This window comes from Ranitomeya variabilis, chromosome 3 (genome assembly GCF_051348905.1).
Source record: "Ranitomeya variabilis isolate aRanVar5 chromosome 3, aRanVar5.hap1, whole genome shotgun sequence".
In the NCBI taxonomy this organism is placed as follows: domain Eukaryota; kingdom Metazoa; phylum Chordata; class Amphibia; order Anura; family Dendrobatidae; genus Ranitomeya; species Ranitomeya variabilis.
The window spans coordinates 767,832,144-767,850,087 of NC_135234.1; the positions used below are offsets into that span (position 1 = coordinate 767,832,144).

The following is a 17,944-nucleotide window of genomic DNA, read 5'->3' on the forward strand; positions in this document are numbered from 1 at the left end:
AATATTAAGGATATGGTAATTAAATCAGATATTGGCACTAATAAAAAAGGTACTCAGAGGTTACTAACGGGTTCTAGAAGAAATGGCTGTTTCCCTTGCCTAAATTGTGTAAACTGCACATATATGGTCAAGGGACCTACATTTACACACCCAAAGACAGGGAAGGTATATGAGATCAAACAATTCCTCACATGCAGCTCAGACTACGTCATTTACATACTTATGTGTCCTTGCCAGCTATGGTATGTTGGGGAGACAACTTGCGAATTCAAGACAAGGATGAACCAACATAGATATAGCATAAGAAAAAATAGGACTGATCTTCCTGTCCCCAAGCATTTTGTAGACTGCAAACATACTGAGAAGGATCTAAAATGTAAAATTATTGATGCTGTCCCAATACAGAGAAGGGGAGGTGATAGGGAACTGATACTCAAAAAAAGAGAGCTAAGGTGGATATACGAATTAAATACATTAAGACCTGAGGGTTTGAACGCTGACTTTAAGATGCATACAGTTATTTGATGGTCTGTTGTATATTATTATTGGTCACCAAGATACAGTAATGTGATTACTTGTTTTTTAATTTAGGAAATATTGTGCTTTAATAACAATGCCATTTTTCCTAATTTTATTGTATTTTGTATTTTTTGCGTAGAATGTGACTGGTGCTCTATCAAGAGTTGAATACCGCCGGAGTGGAGCTTGATAATATGGAGGACAAAAAAAAATTTTTCAAAAAAAATTTTTTCAAAAATTTCAAATGTTCAATTATCTATATTCCGTTGTACGCTACTATGTTGGACCAAAGTTTTGATCAATAAAAGCAGTAAAAATGTCATATTGTCTCCTCATGGATTAAGCTCTAATAGTGACTATATACCAGGATAAGGGTGCTACCGCTCTGTACAGCATGTACTGTGAGCGGCCTGACCTGAGAGGGTTGAGCTGATACCAGTTAGCTAGCTGTATGACTTTCGGACTCTGGCTTGTAGTAAGCTAAGCCCGGAATGTCAGGGTGGAATTATGCACCTAAATATCAATAAAATTTATCTAGATAATATATGAGATATAACCATATGAGGAGTTGCTAATGAATAAAATAAGAAACATAATAATGCCATAGCCAAGTATTGTGCAGCTGATTAAATAAGAGACTTTGTAAGAGGATATATAGCGCTGTGTGCGCAAGTGCCGTCCTACTACAATGAGGATTTACCTCATATAAGATGGCCGATGTAGAATGCCACTATAAGGATGGCAGTCATATGGTTAATCAAGGGTCTCTGTAAGAGAACATAGAGCGCTATGTGCGCAAGTGCTGTCTCAGTCTAATGAGGATCTTCCTCACATAATATGGCCGATGTAGAATGCCACCACAAAGATGGCGTAATACTGTGCGTCTGCGCATGCGCGGAAGTGATTGATTGATCCTTGGTCCAATACAGTTAGGTGACGTCTCGGACATGCGCAATAGATCTTAGAGAACGCTGAGAGACATGAGAACGTCCTCCATTACTACCATGCAGCTTCGGGGGTAAGATATACGCAATAAGATAATCTGTTAAAGATTTTTAATATAAGTATAGATAGATACACAAGGAGGCACTTTATAATGCACTAAAGCACTTTACTATATTAATGAGCACAATCAATATATGTATATCGCTACACATGAACTGTATCAACCACCAATGGCATTAAGGTCTGTTATGGTTTTAAACCTATATATATGCACTGTAAAAGCTTACCCACTGCTTGAGAAAGGCTCATTTAGAGCCGAAACGTCGGACAGACATGTGGGTGTAATTAAACACTGCACGATGAAGTAAGAAACAATGGAGTGCTGCCTGGTTTTTGTTTAATTCTATGGACTTTGGATAGCTGGTGGACGGGCTTCCTGAAGGCTTTGCACCCAGAAGATACGTTTTTTCAAAAGTGGTTGTGCTGTTCCTTTTTTGTACGATTTTATATATATATATATATATATATATATATATATATATATATAAAGCTGAGTGTATAGCCCCACCCATGCCGCATAGCCACACTCACTCTAATATCCCACATCATTCCGTCAGCCAGAGCCACCGGACTACTACCCCTAATATCCCTCATCATCCCTTCAGAGTCACCGGACTACTACCCCTAATATCCCACATCATTCCATCAGCCAGAGCCACCGGACTACTACCCCTAATATCCCTCATCATCCCTTCAGAGTCACCGGACTACTACCCCTAATATCCCACATCATTCCATCAGCCAGAGCCACCGGACTACTACCCCTAATATCCCTCATCATCCCTTCAGAGTCACCGGACTACTACCCCTAATATCCCTCATCATCCCTTCAGAGTCACCGGACTACTACCCCTAATATTCCACATCATCCCGTCAGAGTCAACATTGTCAGGTTGGCGCTGTTAAAATGATACCTGGGTTGGAGAAAGCCGCCTTGAAGTTATGAGTTAATGAGATGCTTCATGCCAGAAAAAGAAGTTCCTGATTTTTTTTTTTTAATTTTTGTAACATTTCTGATATTTTTTATAAATAAACGCAGAAAATATTAACATCAATTTACCATTATTATAAAGTACAATAAGTCATGAAAAAACAGTCTCAAAATCAATGAGATATGTTGAAGCGTTCCAGAGTCATTACCACATACGGTGACACTGGTCAGATTTAAAAAACTTTTGCTCGGTCACTTAGGGGTTAAATCTTCCACTGGTTTAATAAAGGTACTACATAAACCAGTGCTGCGTTAGCAAAACAAACACGGCCTTCCTGGGCTAACAGGAAAACAAAACCATAATGCATGGCACAGTCCGTGTTGCTGCGGGGAATCACCCACTCAGGAACAAACAACAAAAAGTTCAGCTTTCCTTATCATGAAAACCCAGCTCTGGAGCTTGCACCTCCGGACACATCTAATACTGAACGAGCCAGAAGTCTGAGTATTTATCCTCTTTACTCTACAGCTGTTCATTCAACCTAGCCCTAAACATGGTCGATTAACCCCTCTCAGTACTTAGTATGCTGGAGCGTTTTCCTAGGCTCGTGTCACTGAAGTCAACAACCGCAGTGACACATACTGTATCTCTCCTCGCGCACTTTGCCAGTGACTTTGTCACAGTTCCCAGTGGATGGTGCAGAGTGAAAATTGTAAATATCTCAGCCTAGTGGCCATTTTGTGCTTCTAGAGACTCACACCCCATCAGTTAGGCCAGGTTCACATTACGTTTTTGACGTCTGTTAGACGGACTACGTTACATTGCAGCATAACGCGGTGTAACGTAGTCCGTTAACGCCGCCATGTAGTCCAATGTCGGACGCACAATGGGCGTGCGCTAGCGGTGTGCGGTCATTGAGTGACGGACCCTAGGACGCGGGCTGCAGCATTTTCGGGTCCGTCACTGCTAGCGCGACAACATATCGGCACTTGCGTTAACAGCAGCCAGTTAACACATGTGTTGAACGGGCAGCTGTTAACGCAATGTGAACCTAGCCTTAGTAAAGTGCTTCCTGCTACAGTAATACAAACATGGAAGGTAGCTGTGGTTTTGGCACACTGGGTTACAGAAGGATGGGGGCATTTGGATTCACTAGCGCATTTTTTTTTGGGGGGGGAGCCATGCCACATTCCCAGAGTCTTATGATACAATCCGCTCTTTACTTTTGAAAGATGAAGCACCTGAGTGAGGGATTGTTTTTTTGTGGAATGAGTTTATACTATTTTGGGGTGTAAAACATGTTTTGATCTCTTTAGAATCACATTTATCCTGTGCTCTATACTGAGCCCTTATGTCGGGGTTTTCATTCCAAGTCCCCAAAAAACGTGATCTAAACTAAACCCCCGATGCAACCATTCACTATAATGAGGGAAGAGTGAATCACTTGGACTCCCGTTTGTCTTCTGTTCCAGTGATTTTCCTTCCTCTTAGTCATGTACACTATGGTTGCTCACACTTTTGTCCGTCGTGTTGATGAACGCCAATTAAACAGAGAGTAGACAAAGTCACTCCACTGTTGCCTCGTTATAATGAATCTGAGTTGCATTTTTGGGGGCTTTAGGCAGAAACTTTAAGGTAAGTGCTCAGAATGTGAACCGAGCCTTATTCTGATATTTGGGAAAAAACTATTTACCTCCATTCACCGTGTGGTATAAGTGACTGATGACGGCTTCACTCTTCAGGTCAGCGCCATTACAGCGATGACAGATTTATGTAAGGGCACCAAAAAATGAAAAAGGAAAAAAAACACTTCCGCACTGCTGTTATAAGTTAGACCCTTGAGTCTCCCTATGTTATTGCCAATTGCCGCTTTAGCCTGAAATATGGAACAAATTTACCGGGGTGCTGCTGTGTAATAGTCCATAAATGATATCCAAAAAAGAAAAAAGATGAAGCGCACTCACCGGTAGTAAATCCAAGTCTTTATTCCAAGTCTTTATTCGGACATAACTTAATGTGCTGCAGGGAGGGTGGTGAACACTCGGACGACAGCTGTTTCGTGCTTAATGCACTTCAACAGGTCCTATTGACCTGTTGACGCACATTAAGTTATGTCCGAATAAAGACTTGGAATAAAGACTTGGATTTACTACCGGTGAGTGCGCTTCATCTTTTTTCTTTTTTGGATAAGATTTATGTAAGGTTTTATTTTATGTATTGCTACTTTTGCATACTAAACAAAATTTTATTACAAAAAAATATTTTTTTTGTTGCCCTATTCTAAGAGCTGTAGCTTTTTTTTTTGCCTGACATAATTGAATAAGGGCTTAGTTTTTGTTTTTGCAGGACTAGATGAAGTTTTTATTAGTGATGATCGAATATACTCGGTACTCGAGATTTCCCGAGCACACTCGGGTGTCCTCCGAGTATTTTTTAGTGCTCGGAGAATTAGTTTTTAGCGCCGCAGCTGAATGATTTACATCTGTTAGCCAGCATAAATCTCGAGTACCGAGTATATTCGCTCATCACTAGTTTTTATCCATAAAATTTTGGGGGACGTAATATTATATTTACATTTTTAATTTTTTGGACTCAAAACAAAGTCCAGATCTTTTTTATGGCGGTCATTGTGCAGTAACTGTGGTAAGACAGCTTTATTATTCAGGTCAGTACGATTACACCGATATCACACATATAGGTTTTTTTCTCCTTTGTTACTTTTGCACGCGAAAAACAATATTTTACAAACTATAATCTCCATATTCTGAGAACTGTAACTTTTTATTTTATTGCTTAAAGAACCACAGGAAGCCTGCGTTTTACAGATTTTCTTTTAACATACAAAAGCTTCTTATTTCTTTTTTCTTGTGTCGGTGTGAAGGAGAAAATGGCTAATGAAATCAATTATTAAACCTTATATAAGTCAGTTCAGATATGGTGTAGCAAGATGGAGTCTATTTCCTGATCAGCAGCACACTGGAAGGAATTTTTGTAATGTGAAGAAGTCACTGGACATTGGACACTGGACTGAATACCATATATGGAAGTGAAGTTGGAAATGAAGTTGGAATGAACCAATCAGAGTGACACAATTCAGAAGTGACACTATTCAGAAGTTGTGCAACCCCCCATTTCATGTTTCTAGTATCTTCCTTTGTGTCTCTCTACATCGGTATAGTAAAAAAGTTACATTTTTGGAGAGTTTTTATTTTTTTTATGAGGTTTGTTAGATAATCTAACAGTGTAAGAATTTTTCTAATTTTGATAATTAGGTGTAGTGATACCAATTGTTTTTATGTCTTTCTGTTTATGTTTTTACATAACAGTGGTGTTATTTGAGGTGAAAGTGTTTAATATTTTCTTTTACTTTCTTGCATTTTTTTTAAAAATGTTATTAAAACTTGTTTTTACATTACTACATAGCACCACTTCACGACTTTAATATTTTTCACATTAAATGTCTAATACTTTGCAGTACTTCTGAATTGCAGTGCTTGAGACTTGTCCGTTTTACAATGACACAGCCTGTTTCACACTGCCACCTTACCCAGAGGCCATTACTCCACCTTGGGTTGCCATTACAACCACTGGGATCCACAATCGTGGGAACCTGATAGGGTTAAAAAGAAAAGGCCTCTTTCTTTGTTAACCATCTAGATATCACGGTGGTGATTGCAACAGAATCAGGTGAACTAAACGGACACGATTGGTGCTAAAACCGATGGTGACTAGTGCAGCAGGGGGTCAACGATAATATACAGCTCATGCCCGCTGCATTTTCGGCCCTTTCGGGACACTAGTTTCTAGCATAAAAATCAGCGCTGAGGATTAAGGCCCCTTAATGATGGCCACTGAGAGGTTACGATGGTTTCTCCAATTTGTGAGTTCCCTTATGTCTATCAAGATTAAACTTTTTGGCGAAACATTTCCCAGATTCTGAGCACAAAAATGGCTTCTCCCCTGTGTGACTTCTTAGATGTCCCAAAATGTGTGATCTATTACTAATGCATGTAGAAAAGCCGCAGAGACACCATCACGTGTTTCTCAACGCAAGCAATGAATAGCCAGGTCTTTCACCGGGAAGGAACAACCACAGGAAGGGCAGCATCCAATAAAGGAAAACCACCTATGCCAAAACATGATATCCATCCACAGACAGCTGTTTCGGGGTATTTGCCCCACATCAGTGTGGAGTAGGAAACTGGATATTAGGAGCAGTGCCTAGTGAAAAGGCTATGAACATAAGGGTGAATGACCTCGGGGAGATCAAAACATCCAACACCGCGGAGACACCATCACGTGTTTCTCAATGCAAGCAATGAATAGCCAGGTCTTTCACCGGGAAGTAACAACCACGGGAAGGGCAGCATCCAATAAAGGAAAACCACCTAGGCACTGCTCCTAATAGCCAGTTTCCTACTCCACACTGATGAGGGGCAAATACCCCGAAACAGCTGTCTGTGGATGGATACCATGTTTTGGCATAGGTGGTTTTCCTTTATTGGATGCTGCCCTTCCCGTGGTTGTTCCTTCCTGGTGAAAGACCTGGCTATTCATTGCTTGCGTTGAGAAACACGTGATGGTGTCTCCGCGGCTTTTCTACATGCATTTGCATATTTCCCTTTAGGGATGGGGGCAGTGTTCTGGATCACTGCGTTGAGAAACACGTGATGGTGTCTCCGCGGTGTTGGATGTTTTGATCTCCCCGAGGTCATTCATCCTTATGTTTATATGATTTATTACTAAAACATTTCCCACATTCAGGACATGAAAACGGTTTCTCCCCCGAGTGACTTCTGAGATGGACTAAAATATGTGACTTGTGAATAAAACGTTTCCCACACTCTGTACATAAAAACGGCTTCTCTCCGATGTGGATTTTTAGATGAGTCACAAGATAAGATTTCCGGCTAAAACATTTCCCACATTCCGAGCATGAAAATGGCTTCTCCCCTGTGTGTACTCTTAGATGGTCTATGGCGTGGGATTTCTCACTAAAACACCTCCCACATTCAGGACATGAATACGACATCTCTCCCCTGTGTGAGTTTTTTTATGTTTCTTAAGTTGAAATTCCTTGGCGAAACATTTCCCACATTCTGAACAGGGGAATGGCCACACATCTGTCATTATTCGTAAGATTAGATTTATTTCTAAAATGTTTCCATCTCTCTCCAGTTCTTTGTTTGCCCATCAGCGATTGATCAGATGAAGGCAATGTCAGAGAACATACCTTTGCAATGAAGATCTGCCGGTGCATCAGTCGTTATTGATGGGACTTGTATGATATTGCCATCTTCTACTTCATAACATGAGGATAGGTGGGGATATCCCTGGAAGCCTCTTATCCCGTCTTCAACTGGAAAAAGAAACAAAACCTTGTAAATTTTACTAAATAAAACAATAAAGTTACGGCAATAGCTACAAGCGACTTCGGCTTCAACACTTGACTTGTAGCCAAAGATAGTTATGCATCACGGCACAATACAAACAAAATGGGGTTGAACTGTGCCCCTTAGGGTACCGCGAGCGCCATAAGCAAATTATGAAAAATCAGACCCAGGTGGATTTTTTACTGACTTGCTTATCGTGGTCATTGTACCCAGAGGTCCAACGGGACCCTGATTATTGTAGCATATACACATCACAATCTTTGGTTGCGTAACTTATGTCACAGCGAAGGCCGCTGTGTAGCCCTAGCTTTACTGAGATGATAAAGTAAAATGGACGTGGAAGAAAATAACACACGGAAAGGTCCCATGATATAAACCCTTTTTCATGCCACACCCGGTTTTACAGATCACACCCCTCTACAAGGCCCTTCACCTAAATATTTTTGGAAAAGAGAAGGAACGTTAATAAAAATGGTTGCAAAGAAGTCATTTTTGTGACCCTCCAATGAGTGAAATAAGATTTATACGCCGATCTTACCGGTCACTGACACTGACGTGGGTTTTACAAATCCCTTTGTCGTTTCACCAGAACTTTCCTGCAAGAATCCCACATTAAAGACATAAGAAAAATAAAACAGAACCTGACATTTTAAGATCTATCATGACTGGGATACAACTGGCCCCCGGGTAATTGGTATTGATAGAATCATTACAGATCTACATGGTGGCAATATTAGCTGCAGACTCGCTCAAAAAGACACTAGGGGGATTTGGACTCTCCGTACACTCCAACCTCTGGGTCTCAATGAGACTTTAAGTTATTCACCATTTCTCTGATCATCAAATGTAAAAAAATAGTTTTTTATTGATATGATGTATGCATATTTTAGGTTTTATAATATATCACATATTGATTTATTTTATTTATTTTTTAGCATATTGGGCTGTTGTATTCTTCACTCTGGGACCAACTTCAGTTGAAAGAATAATAAGAAGATTCTGAATATCAATGGATGGATCTGTTGAATGGATTTCAATGAAATAAGAAAACTGAGAGCACTCACCATCCTAAAAATCAGGTAGGACCTGTGGAAGCGCAGTAGCGCGAAACAGCCGTCGTCTGTCACTATTCACATTCTCCCCTGCTGAAGAGTCTTCCGTTTCAATAAAGGACTGATTTTTAGGACGGTGAGTGCTCTCAGTTTTCTTATTTCATTGGAAATTTTTTGCATACTTTTTTCAGATTGAGCACCCGATCCTCTTGGGGCGTTTACGGCACGTGGCTGGTTTGAGTGTGAGGTGCAGTGAACCTTTGCTGCAGTGGTGCGGATTCTTTGCTCTTTTTTATTGTGTTGAATGGATTTATTTTGATGGATTTTACTTTGATGGACACTTTTTGATATACTTTGACACATATGAAATAAGAAGTATTTGTATAATTCCTGGATGTAATTGTGATTACTGGTAATTTATAATAATTTATTATTATTTATTTTTTCATTTATTTATTATTTTTATATATATATATATTTTTTTATTTATTTACTTTTCTTCATTTCAGTATTATTTTTTGTATTATCTATTATTTATTTACTATTTATTATTTAATATATCTATTCATATATTATTAATTACCATAATTCATAATTATCATTACTATTTTTCATTCATTATTTATATATTTTTATTTTTCGTAATTTTTTATTTTCCATTTTTACATATTTGTTTATTATTTATTTATTATTATTTATCTTATTTTTGTCCAATTGTTTATTTATTCTTATAACAGGTTCATATAAATTGCTCTATTCATTGATCTGGCGCCATCCGAGTTATATTCCAATTCTATGCAGGTGGTGGCGCACATTGATTCTCAGTTTATTCTTCGCGTCTTTTATGTGTGTTATACCCAAGTTTCATGCGGGTGCTGGTGCGCTTGCGCGGCTTTCCCTGCCGCTGTTTGCATTCACTCTGGCGTCTATCTCCTTGGCGACGCACTGTCGGCCGTTCACATGATTCATGTGGGCGGGGTTACGGGCCTTGTTGTGTGTTGTCAGGGTGACGCCGGGTGCATGTGATTGGTGGTTCTCTTACATCGCTCTGCGTGCATTACTTAGTACTGATTGGCCCACTGCTGTATAAATCTGCATGCCTCCCTGTTACTTTGTATACGCCCCCGGAAAAGGCAAGTGCTGAAACACGCGGGGACCAGGAGCACGATCGGTATGAGGAGCCCTTCATTTATTTGTACATTCACCTGCTATCGAAATGCGTATTTATTCTCTTGGCACTGCAGCACTTTACATTACTTCTTGCATGGTAGTGTTCTAGATTACTGCCTTTGTAAAGCGATTCTTATCTGGGATATACTCAGTATAATCTTTAGTATTAGCACCAGTGCACTTTTTTATTAGGACACACCCATTACGACCTTTAGTATTAGCACCATTGCACTTTTTTATTGGGACACACCCATTACGACCTTTAGTATTAGCACCATTGCACTTTTATATTGGGACACACCCATTACGACCTTTAGTATTAGCACCATTGCACTTTTTTATTGGGACACACCCATTACGACCTTTAGTATTAGCACCGTTGCACTTTTTTATTGGGACACACCCATTACGACCTTTAGTATTAGCATTGTTGCACTTTTTTTACAACATTCATCAATTATTATTATTTACGTAGTGTGGTTTGGTTTGTTACTTATTCAGGTTTATACACTAGACATTATTAAAATATAAATATAATTTATAGTGTATGATATTTTGTTTTTTTTCACATTGTTTTCTGCGTATTATCCACATTCTTTATACACATCTTTTAGTATGGTATATTGGTATATTTATTATTAATTGTTGTGCTTGCTTTGCAATATTATTCTATGTGCTCCTATTATCAGCTGTATAATAATATTAATAATTTTTTAATATTTGGTATTATTTTCAATGAAGTAAAAAAAAAATTAAAATATTGTCTTTTATTGCAGTCTTTCTTTTGGGGGATTTTATTGGTCACTACAACGGCAGTTTGCAATTTTCATTCGGCAACATCCACTGCTGCTTCTTTCTGGAAAACATCCATAAAGTCAAAATCATCACTATATCTGTAGATAAATTCCCAATGGGTTATAATTTTCAAAATGGGGTCTCTTGAGGAGGGATTCTGCTTTTCTATCACTTAGTGGTTCTGTATATGGAGTCCGCAAACTATTGTAGGAAAATCTGAGTTCCAGCAGGCAAATAGCGCTCCGTCCCTCCCGAGTCTCTCCGTATGGCTAAGTAGTATTGTGCAGCCACATATGGGGTATCACCATGTTCAGTAGAAATTGTGGGACAAATTTTGGGGCCATTTTTACCCATTTCCCAGTGTGAAAATGTAAAACTTGGGGCTAACACATAATCTTGGTGGTAAAGATGTAAATGATTTTTTCTTCATTAAACAATGGTATATAAGTCTGTGACACACCTGTGGTGTCAATGTGATCACTGCACCCCTAGATGAATTCATGGAGAGGTCTGCTGTGTTGGCACCACAGGGGCTCTGCCAATGTAACATGTCACCCTCAAACAAGTGCAGCAAAATCTGCACTATAATATAGCGTTTCTTCCCTTCTGAGCTGTGAACTGTGCCTCAAAAGTAGTTTTTGAGGACATATGGGATATCGGTAAACTCAGGAGAAGTTGCACAACAAATTTCGTGGTCCATTTTCTCCTGTTACCCTTGAGAAAATTCAAAATTTGGAGGTCAAAAAGATTTTTGTGGGAAAAATGTGATTTTTTTTCATTTTCTCGGCTTAACATTATAAACTTCTGTGAAGCACCTGGGGGTTCAAGGTGTTCAATATACATCTACATAAGTTCCCAAAGGGGTCTAGTTTCCAAAATGATGTCACTTCTGGGAGGTTTCCACTGTTTACGCACATCAGGTGCTCTCCAAACGCGACATGGTGTCTAATTATTCCAGACAATTTTACACTCAAAAAGTCACATGGCTCCTTCCCTTCCAAGCCCTGCCGTGCACCAAAACAGTTGTTTTCCTCTACATATTGGGTAAAAAAGATTTATCTGGGAAAAATGTGATTTTTTTATTTTTTTATTTTCACGGCTCTACGTTACAAACTTCTGTGAAGCACCTGTGGGTTCAAGGTTCTCAATACACATCTAGATAAGTTCCCTAAGGGGTCTAGTTTCCAAAATAGTGTCACTTGTTGGTGATTTCCACTGTTTAACCCCTTTCTGCCAGCTGACGGAATAGTACGTCAGCTGGCAGAACCCCCGCTTTGAGGTGGGCTTCGGTGGGGAGCCCACCTCAAAGCCACGACATGTCAGCTGTTTTGTACAGCTGACATGTGCGTGCAATGAGCACGAGCGGAATCGCGATCCGCCCGCGCTCATTAACTAGTTAAATGCCGCTGTCAAATGCTGACAGCGGCATTTCACTAGCGCTCCCGGCCGCGCGGCTGGAAATAGTCGCAGCGCTGACCCCCGTCACATAATCGGAGGTCATCGCTGCATTGCTATAACAACGAGAAGTCTCCTTGAGACCTCTATGGTTGTTGATGGCGGATTGCTTTGAGTGCCACCCTGTGGTCGGCGTTCAAAGTACACCACCATTTCTGCTACATAGAGGTGATCTGTGCTTCACCTCTATGTAGCAGAGGCGATCGTGTAGTGCATGCTTCTAGGCTCCTATGGAGGCTATTGAAGCATGCCAAAATTTAAAAAAAAAGTGTTTAAAAATATAAAAAAAATAAAAAATATATAAAAGTTCAAATCACCCCCATTTCGCCTCAATCAAAATAAAATTAAAAAAAAAATCAAACATACACATATCTGGTATTGCCACGTTTAAAATCGCCCGGTCTATCAATAAAAACATAGGATTAACCTGATCGCTAAATGGCGTAGCGAGTAAAAAAATCAAAACGCCAAAATTAAATTATTTTGGTTGTTGCAACATTGAATTAAAATGCAATAACGGGCGATCAAAAGAACGCATCTGCACCAAAATGGTATTACTAAAAACGCCAGTTCGGCACGCAAAAAATAAGCCCTCACCCGACCCCAGGTCACAAAAATTGGAAACGCTACGAGTATCGGAAAATGGCACAATTTTTTTTAACCACTTAGATAAAAGAGAACCTAGATATGTTAGGTGTCTATGAACTCGTAATGACCTGGAGAATCATAATGGCACATTAGTTTTAGCATTTGGTGAACCTAGCAAAAAAGCCAAACAAAAAACAAGTGTGAGATTGCACTTTTTTTGCAATTTCATCGCACTTGGAATTTTTTTCCAGTTTTCTGTTACACGGCATGGAACCAATGGTATCGTTCAAAAAATAAAAATAAGCCCTCACATGGCCATATTGACAGAAAAATAAAAAAGTTATGGCTCTGGGAAGGAGGGGAGCGAAAAACGAAGAATGAAAAAAGCTCCAGGGGTGAAGGGGTTAAGCATATTAGTGGCTCTCCAAACGTGACATGGTGTCTGCAAATTATGCCAGCAAATTTTACATTCAAAAAGTGAAACGGCGCTCCTTCCCTTCCAAGCTCTGCCGTGCGCCCAAACAGTAGATTTCCCCCACATATGGGTATCGGCATGCTCAGGACAAATTGCACAACAAATTACATGGTCCATTTTCTCCTGTTTAACTTGCGAAAGTAAAAAAATTAGGTCTAACGGAAAATTTTTGTGAAATAAAATTAAATGTTTATATTTTCCTTCCACAATCCAAAAATTCCCGTGAAGCACCTGAAGGGTTAATAAACTTCTTGAATGTGGTTTTGACTGCCGTGATGGGTGTAGTGGTTAGAATGGTGTCACTTTTTGGTATTTTCTGTCACATAGGCCCCTCAAAGTCACTTCAAATGTGAGGTGGTCCCTAAAAATAATGGATTTGCAAATATTGTTGTAAAAATGAAAAATCGCTGGTCAACTGTTAACCCTTTTAACTTCCTAACAAAACAATGTTTCAAAAATTGTGCTGATGTAAAGTAGGCATGTGGAAAATGTTATTTATTAACTATTTTGTGCATTATGACTGATTTAGGCTGGGATCACACATACGCGAGATAAGTCCGAGTCTCGCAGTTGAAAATCCAGCTCTGGCGCTGGCACTCCGGAGCGGAGCATGCAGCCGCACAGCAAAACATGGAGCTGCACGCTCCGCTACGGAGTGCCTGCGCCAGAGCTGGGTTTTCACCTGCGAGAGTCGGACTTATCTCGCGTATGTGTAATCCCGGCCTTAACCCCTTTCTACCATTGGACGTACTATTCCACCCATGTGGGGTGGACCCTACTTCCCAAGGACGGAATAGTACGTCCAGAGCGATCGGCCGCGTTCCCGGGGGGAGCACGGCCGAGTGTCAGCTGACTATAGCAGCTGACATCCGGCACTATGTGCCAGGAGCGGTCACGGACTGCCCCCGGCACATTAACCCCCGGCACACTGCGATCAAACATGATCGCAGTGTTCCGGCGGTATAGGGAAGCATCGCGCAGGGAGGGGGCTCCCTACGTGCTTCCCTGAGACCCTCGGAGCAACGCGATGTGATCACGTTGCTGCAAGGGTCTCTTACCTCCTCCTCCCTGCAGGCCCGGATCCAAAATGGCCGCGGGGCTGCATCCGGGTCCTGAAGGGAGGTGGCTTCACAGCGCCTCCTCAGAGCAGGCGCCGGGAAGCCTCCCTGCTGTGCATGTCAGATCGCTGATCTGACACAGTGCACAGCAAAGTGTCAGATCAGCGATCTGACACTTTACAGTGATGTCCCCCCCTGGGGCAAAGTAAAAAAAAAAAAAATTAAAAAAAAAAATTACACGTGAAAAAAATAATAATTCCTAAATAAATAATAATAAAAAAAATATTGTTCCAATAAATACATTCCTTTATCTAAATAAAAAAAACAAACAATAAAAGTACACATATTTCGTACTGCCCATAACGACCCCACCTATAAAACTGTCCCACTAGTTAACCCGCTTTATTATCATACCGCCGAACAAGTGGAATAGCACGCGATCAAAAAGACGGATATAAATAACCATGGTATCGCTGAAAACGTCATCTTGTCCTGCAAAAAAATGAGCCGCCATACAGCATCATCAGTGAAAAAATAAAAAAGTTATAGTCCAAAGAATGAAGCGATGCAAAAATAATTATTTTTTCTATAAAATAGTTTTTATCGTATAAAAGCGCCAAAACATAAAAAAATGATATAAATGAGGTATCGCTGTAATCGTACTGACCTGAAGAAAGCTGCTTTATCCATTTTACCAAACGCGGAACGGTATAAACGCCCCCCCCCCCCAAAAAAAAAAAAAATAAAAATAAATTCATGAATAGCTGTTTTTTGGTAAATCTGCCTCACAAAAATTGGAATAAAAAGCGATCAAAAAATGTCACATGCCCAAAAATGTTACCAATAAAAACATCAACTCGTCCCACAAAAAACAAGACCTCACATGACTCTGTGGACCAAAATATGGAAAAATTATAGCTCTCAAAATGTGGTAACGCAAAAAATATTTTTTTCAATAAAAAGCGTCTTTTAGTGTGCGACGGCTGTCAATCATAAAAATCCGCTAAAAAAAAACCGCTATAAAAGTAAATCAAACCCCCCTTCATCACCCCCTTAGTTAGGGAAAAATGAAAAAAATGTATTTATTTTCCCATTAGGGTTAGGGCTAGAGTTAGGGTTGGGGCTAAAGTTAGGGTTAGGATTACGTTTACGGTTGGGATTAGAGTTAGGGGTGTGTCAGGGTTAGGGGTGTGGTTAGGGTTACCGTTGGGATTAGGGTTAGGGGTGTGTTTGGATTAGGGTTTCAGGTAGAATTGGGGAGTTTCCACTGTTTAGGCACATCAGGGGCTCTCCAAATGCGACATGGCGTCCGATCTCAATTCCAGCCAATTCTGCGTTGAAAAAGTATAACAGTGCTCCTTCCCTTCCGAGCTCTCTCGTGTGCCCAAACAGGGGTTTACCCCAACATATGGGGTATCAGTGTACTCAGGACACATTGGACAACTTTTGGGGTCCAATTTCTTCTCTTACCCCTGGGTAAGTAAAAAATTGGGGGCGAAAAGATCATTTTTGTAAAAAAACATGATTTTTTTATTTTTACGGCTCTGCATTGTAAACTTCTGTGAATCACTTAATGGGTCAAAGTGCTCACCACACATCTAGATAAGTTCCTTAGGGGGTCTACTTTCCAAAATGGTGTCACTTGTGGGGGGTGTCAATGTTTAGGCACATCAGGGGCTCTCCAAACGCAACATGGCGTCCCATCTCAATTCCAGTCAATTTTGCATTAAAAAGTCAAATGGTGCCCCTTCGCTTCCGAGCTCTGCCATGCTCCCAAACAGTGGTTTACCCCCACATATGGGTTATCGGCGTACTCAGGACAAATTGTACAACAACTTTTGGGGTCCATTTTCTCCTGTTACCCTTGGTAAAATAAAACAAATTGGAGCTGAAATTAATTTTTTGTGAAAAAAAGTTCAATGTTCATTTTTATTTAAACATTCCAAAAATTCCTGTGAAACACCTGAAGGGTTAATAATCTTCTTGAATGTAGTTTTGAGCACCTTGAGGGGTGCAGATTTTAGAATGGTGTCACACTTGGTTATTTTCTATCACATAGACCCCTAAAAATGACTTCAAATGAAATGTGGTCCGTAAAAAAAAATGGTGTTGTAAAAATGAGAAATTGCTGGTCAACTTTTAACCCTTATAACTCCCTAACAAAAAAAAAAATTTTGGTTCCAAAATTGTGCTGATGTAGAAATGTGGGAAATGTTACTTAAGTATTTTGTGTGACATCTCTGTAATTTAATTGCATAAAAATTCAAAGTTGGAAAATTGCGAAATATTCGCCAAATTTCCATTTTTTTCACAAATAAACGCAGGTAATATCAAAGAAATGTTACCACTATCATGAAGTAAAATATGTCACGAGAAAACAATGTCAGAATCACTGGGATCCGTTGAAGCGTTCCAGGGTTATAACCTCATAAAGGGACAGTGGTCAGAATTGTAAAAATTGGCCCGGTCATTAACGTGCAAACCACCCTTGGGGGTAAAGGGTTTAAGGACATAAAACTTAAAAATTTGAAAACTGCTAAATTTTCTCAAATAAAGGCAAGTCATATCAGAGAAATGTTACCACTATCATGAAGTACAATATGTCACGAGAAAAGAATCTCAGAATCAGTGGGATCCATTTAAACGTTCCAGCGTTATGACCTAAAGTGACAGTGGTCAGAATTGTAAAAATTAGCCTGGTCAGGGAGGTAAAAGCAGGCTTTGGGGTGAAATAGTTAAAATTGGGTCCCTTTTGTTTGTTTCTGCTGTTGGCACCTTAGGGGCTTGTAAACGTCACCCACAAATGCCACTTGCCAAATTAGTCCTGCAAAATCTATAGCCTAGAATTTCTGGAGCAAGCTTGGTCGCTGAGAAATGGTGCAGCCCGTGGGCCGCAATTTTCTCAGTCCACGTGCCAGACAGGAACAGCCAGAGGGCCGGAGCTCCAGAGTGCTGCACTATGCCCAGGTCTGATGTGTACTGTGTGTTAGGGTGGGCGGAACACACTAAATAAATTATAATAATAAAGTGCGTTCGCCACCCGGGGTCCACCGTGCAGATGGAGCTCAGAGGACAATGGCGGGACTAGCAGCGAGCGTAACAGACTCGCACTGAGTTAATGTCACTCAGTAGAGTAGCATGTGGCTGTGCCAATCACACACAGCGACGGAAAGATGCTCTGCAGCAGAGCTGTGATTAGACGCTAAACGTGAACCCCATTGACTTCACAGGAGCTTCCTATCTCACTGAGGCAAGGGAACTGGTAGTGGACTCAGACACAGCACGTGCACACATGGAACTCCTCTCCAGAGAAGCTGGAATTCTTAAGGCTAAATGCCAGCACTGAACTCACACAAAAAATCTCCTCTCCGGAGGTGCCGGAATTCTAAAGGCTCTAGGCCTGCCCTGTGCACATGCAAACAAGTCACACTACCGTTCCACACTCTCACAGAACATAAATGATCTTAGCACACCGAGAGGCGCGCCAAATATTTTTTTATAG

At 40.3% G+C, this 17,944-nt stretch overlaps 1 protein-coding gene across 1 annotated transcript in view; it reads right to left on the bottom strand.

The window, feature by feature from the left end:
* Window positions 1-7,811: 7,811 nt before the first annotated feature.
* Window positions 7,812-17,944, bottom strand: part of LOC143817413 (protein XNDC1N-like) — a 126,323-nt gene continuing 116,190 nt past the window's right edge. The window contains exon 10 of the mRNA XM_077298808.1: window positions 7,812-8,445. The gene's annotated coding sequence lies outside the window, so the exon portion shown is untranslated. The remainder of the gene's footprint in view (window positions 8,446-17,944) is intronic.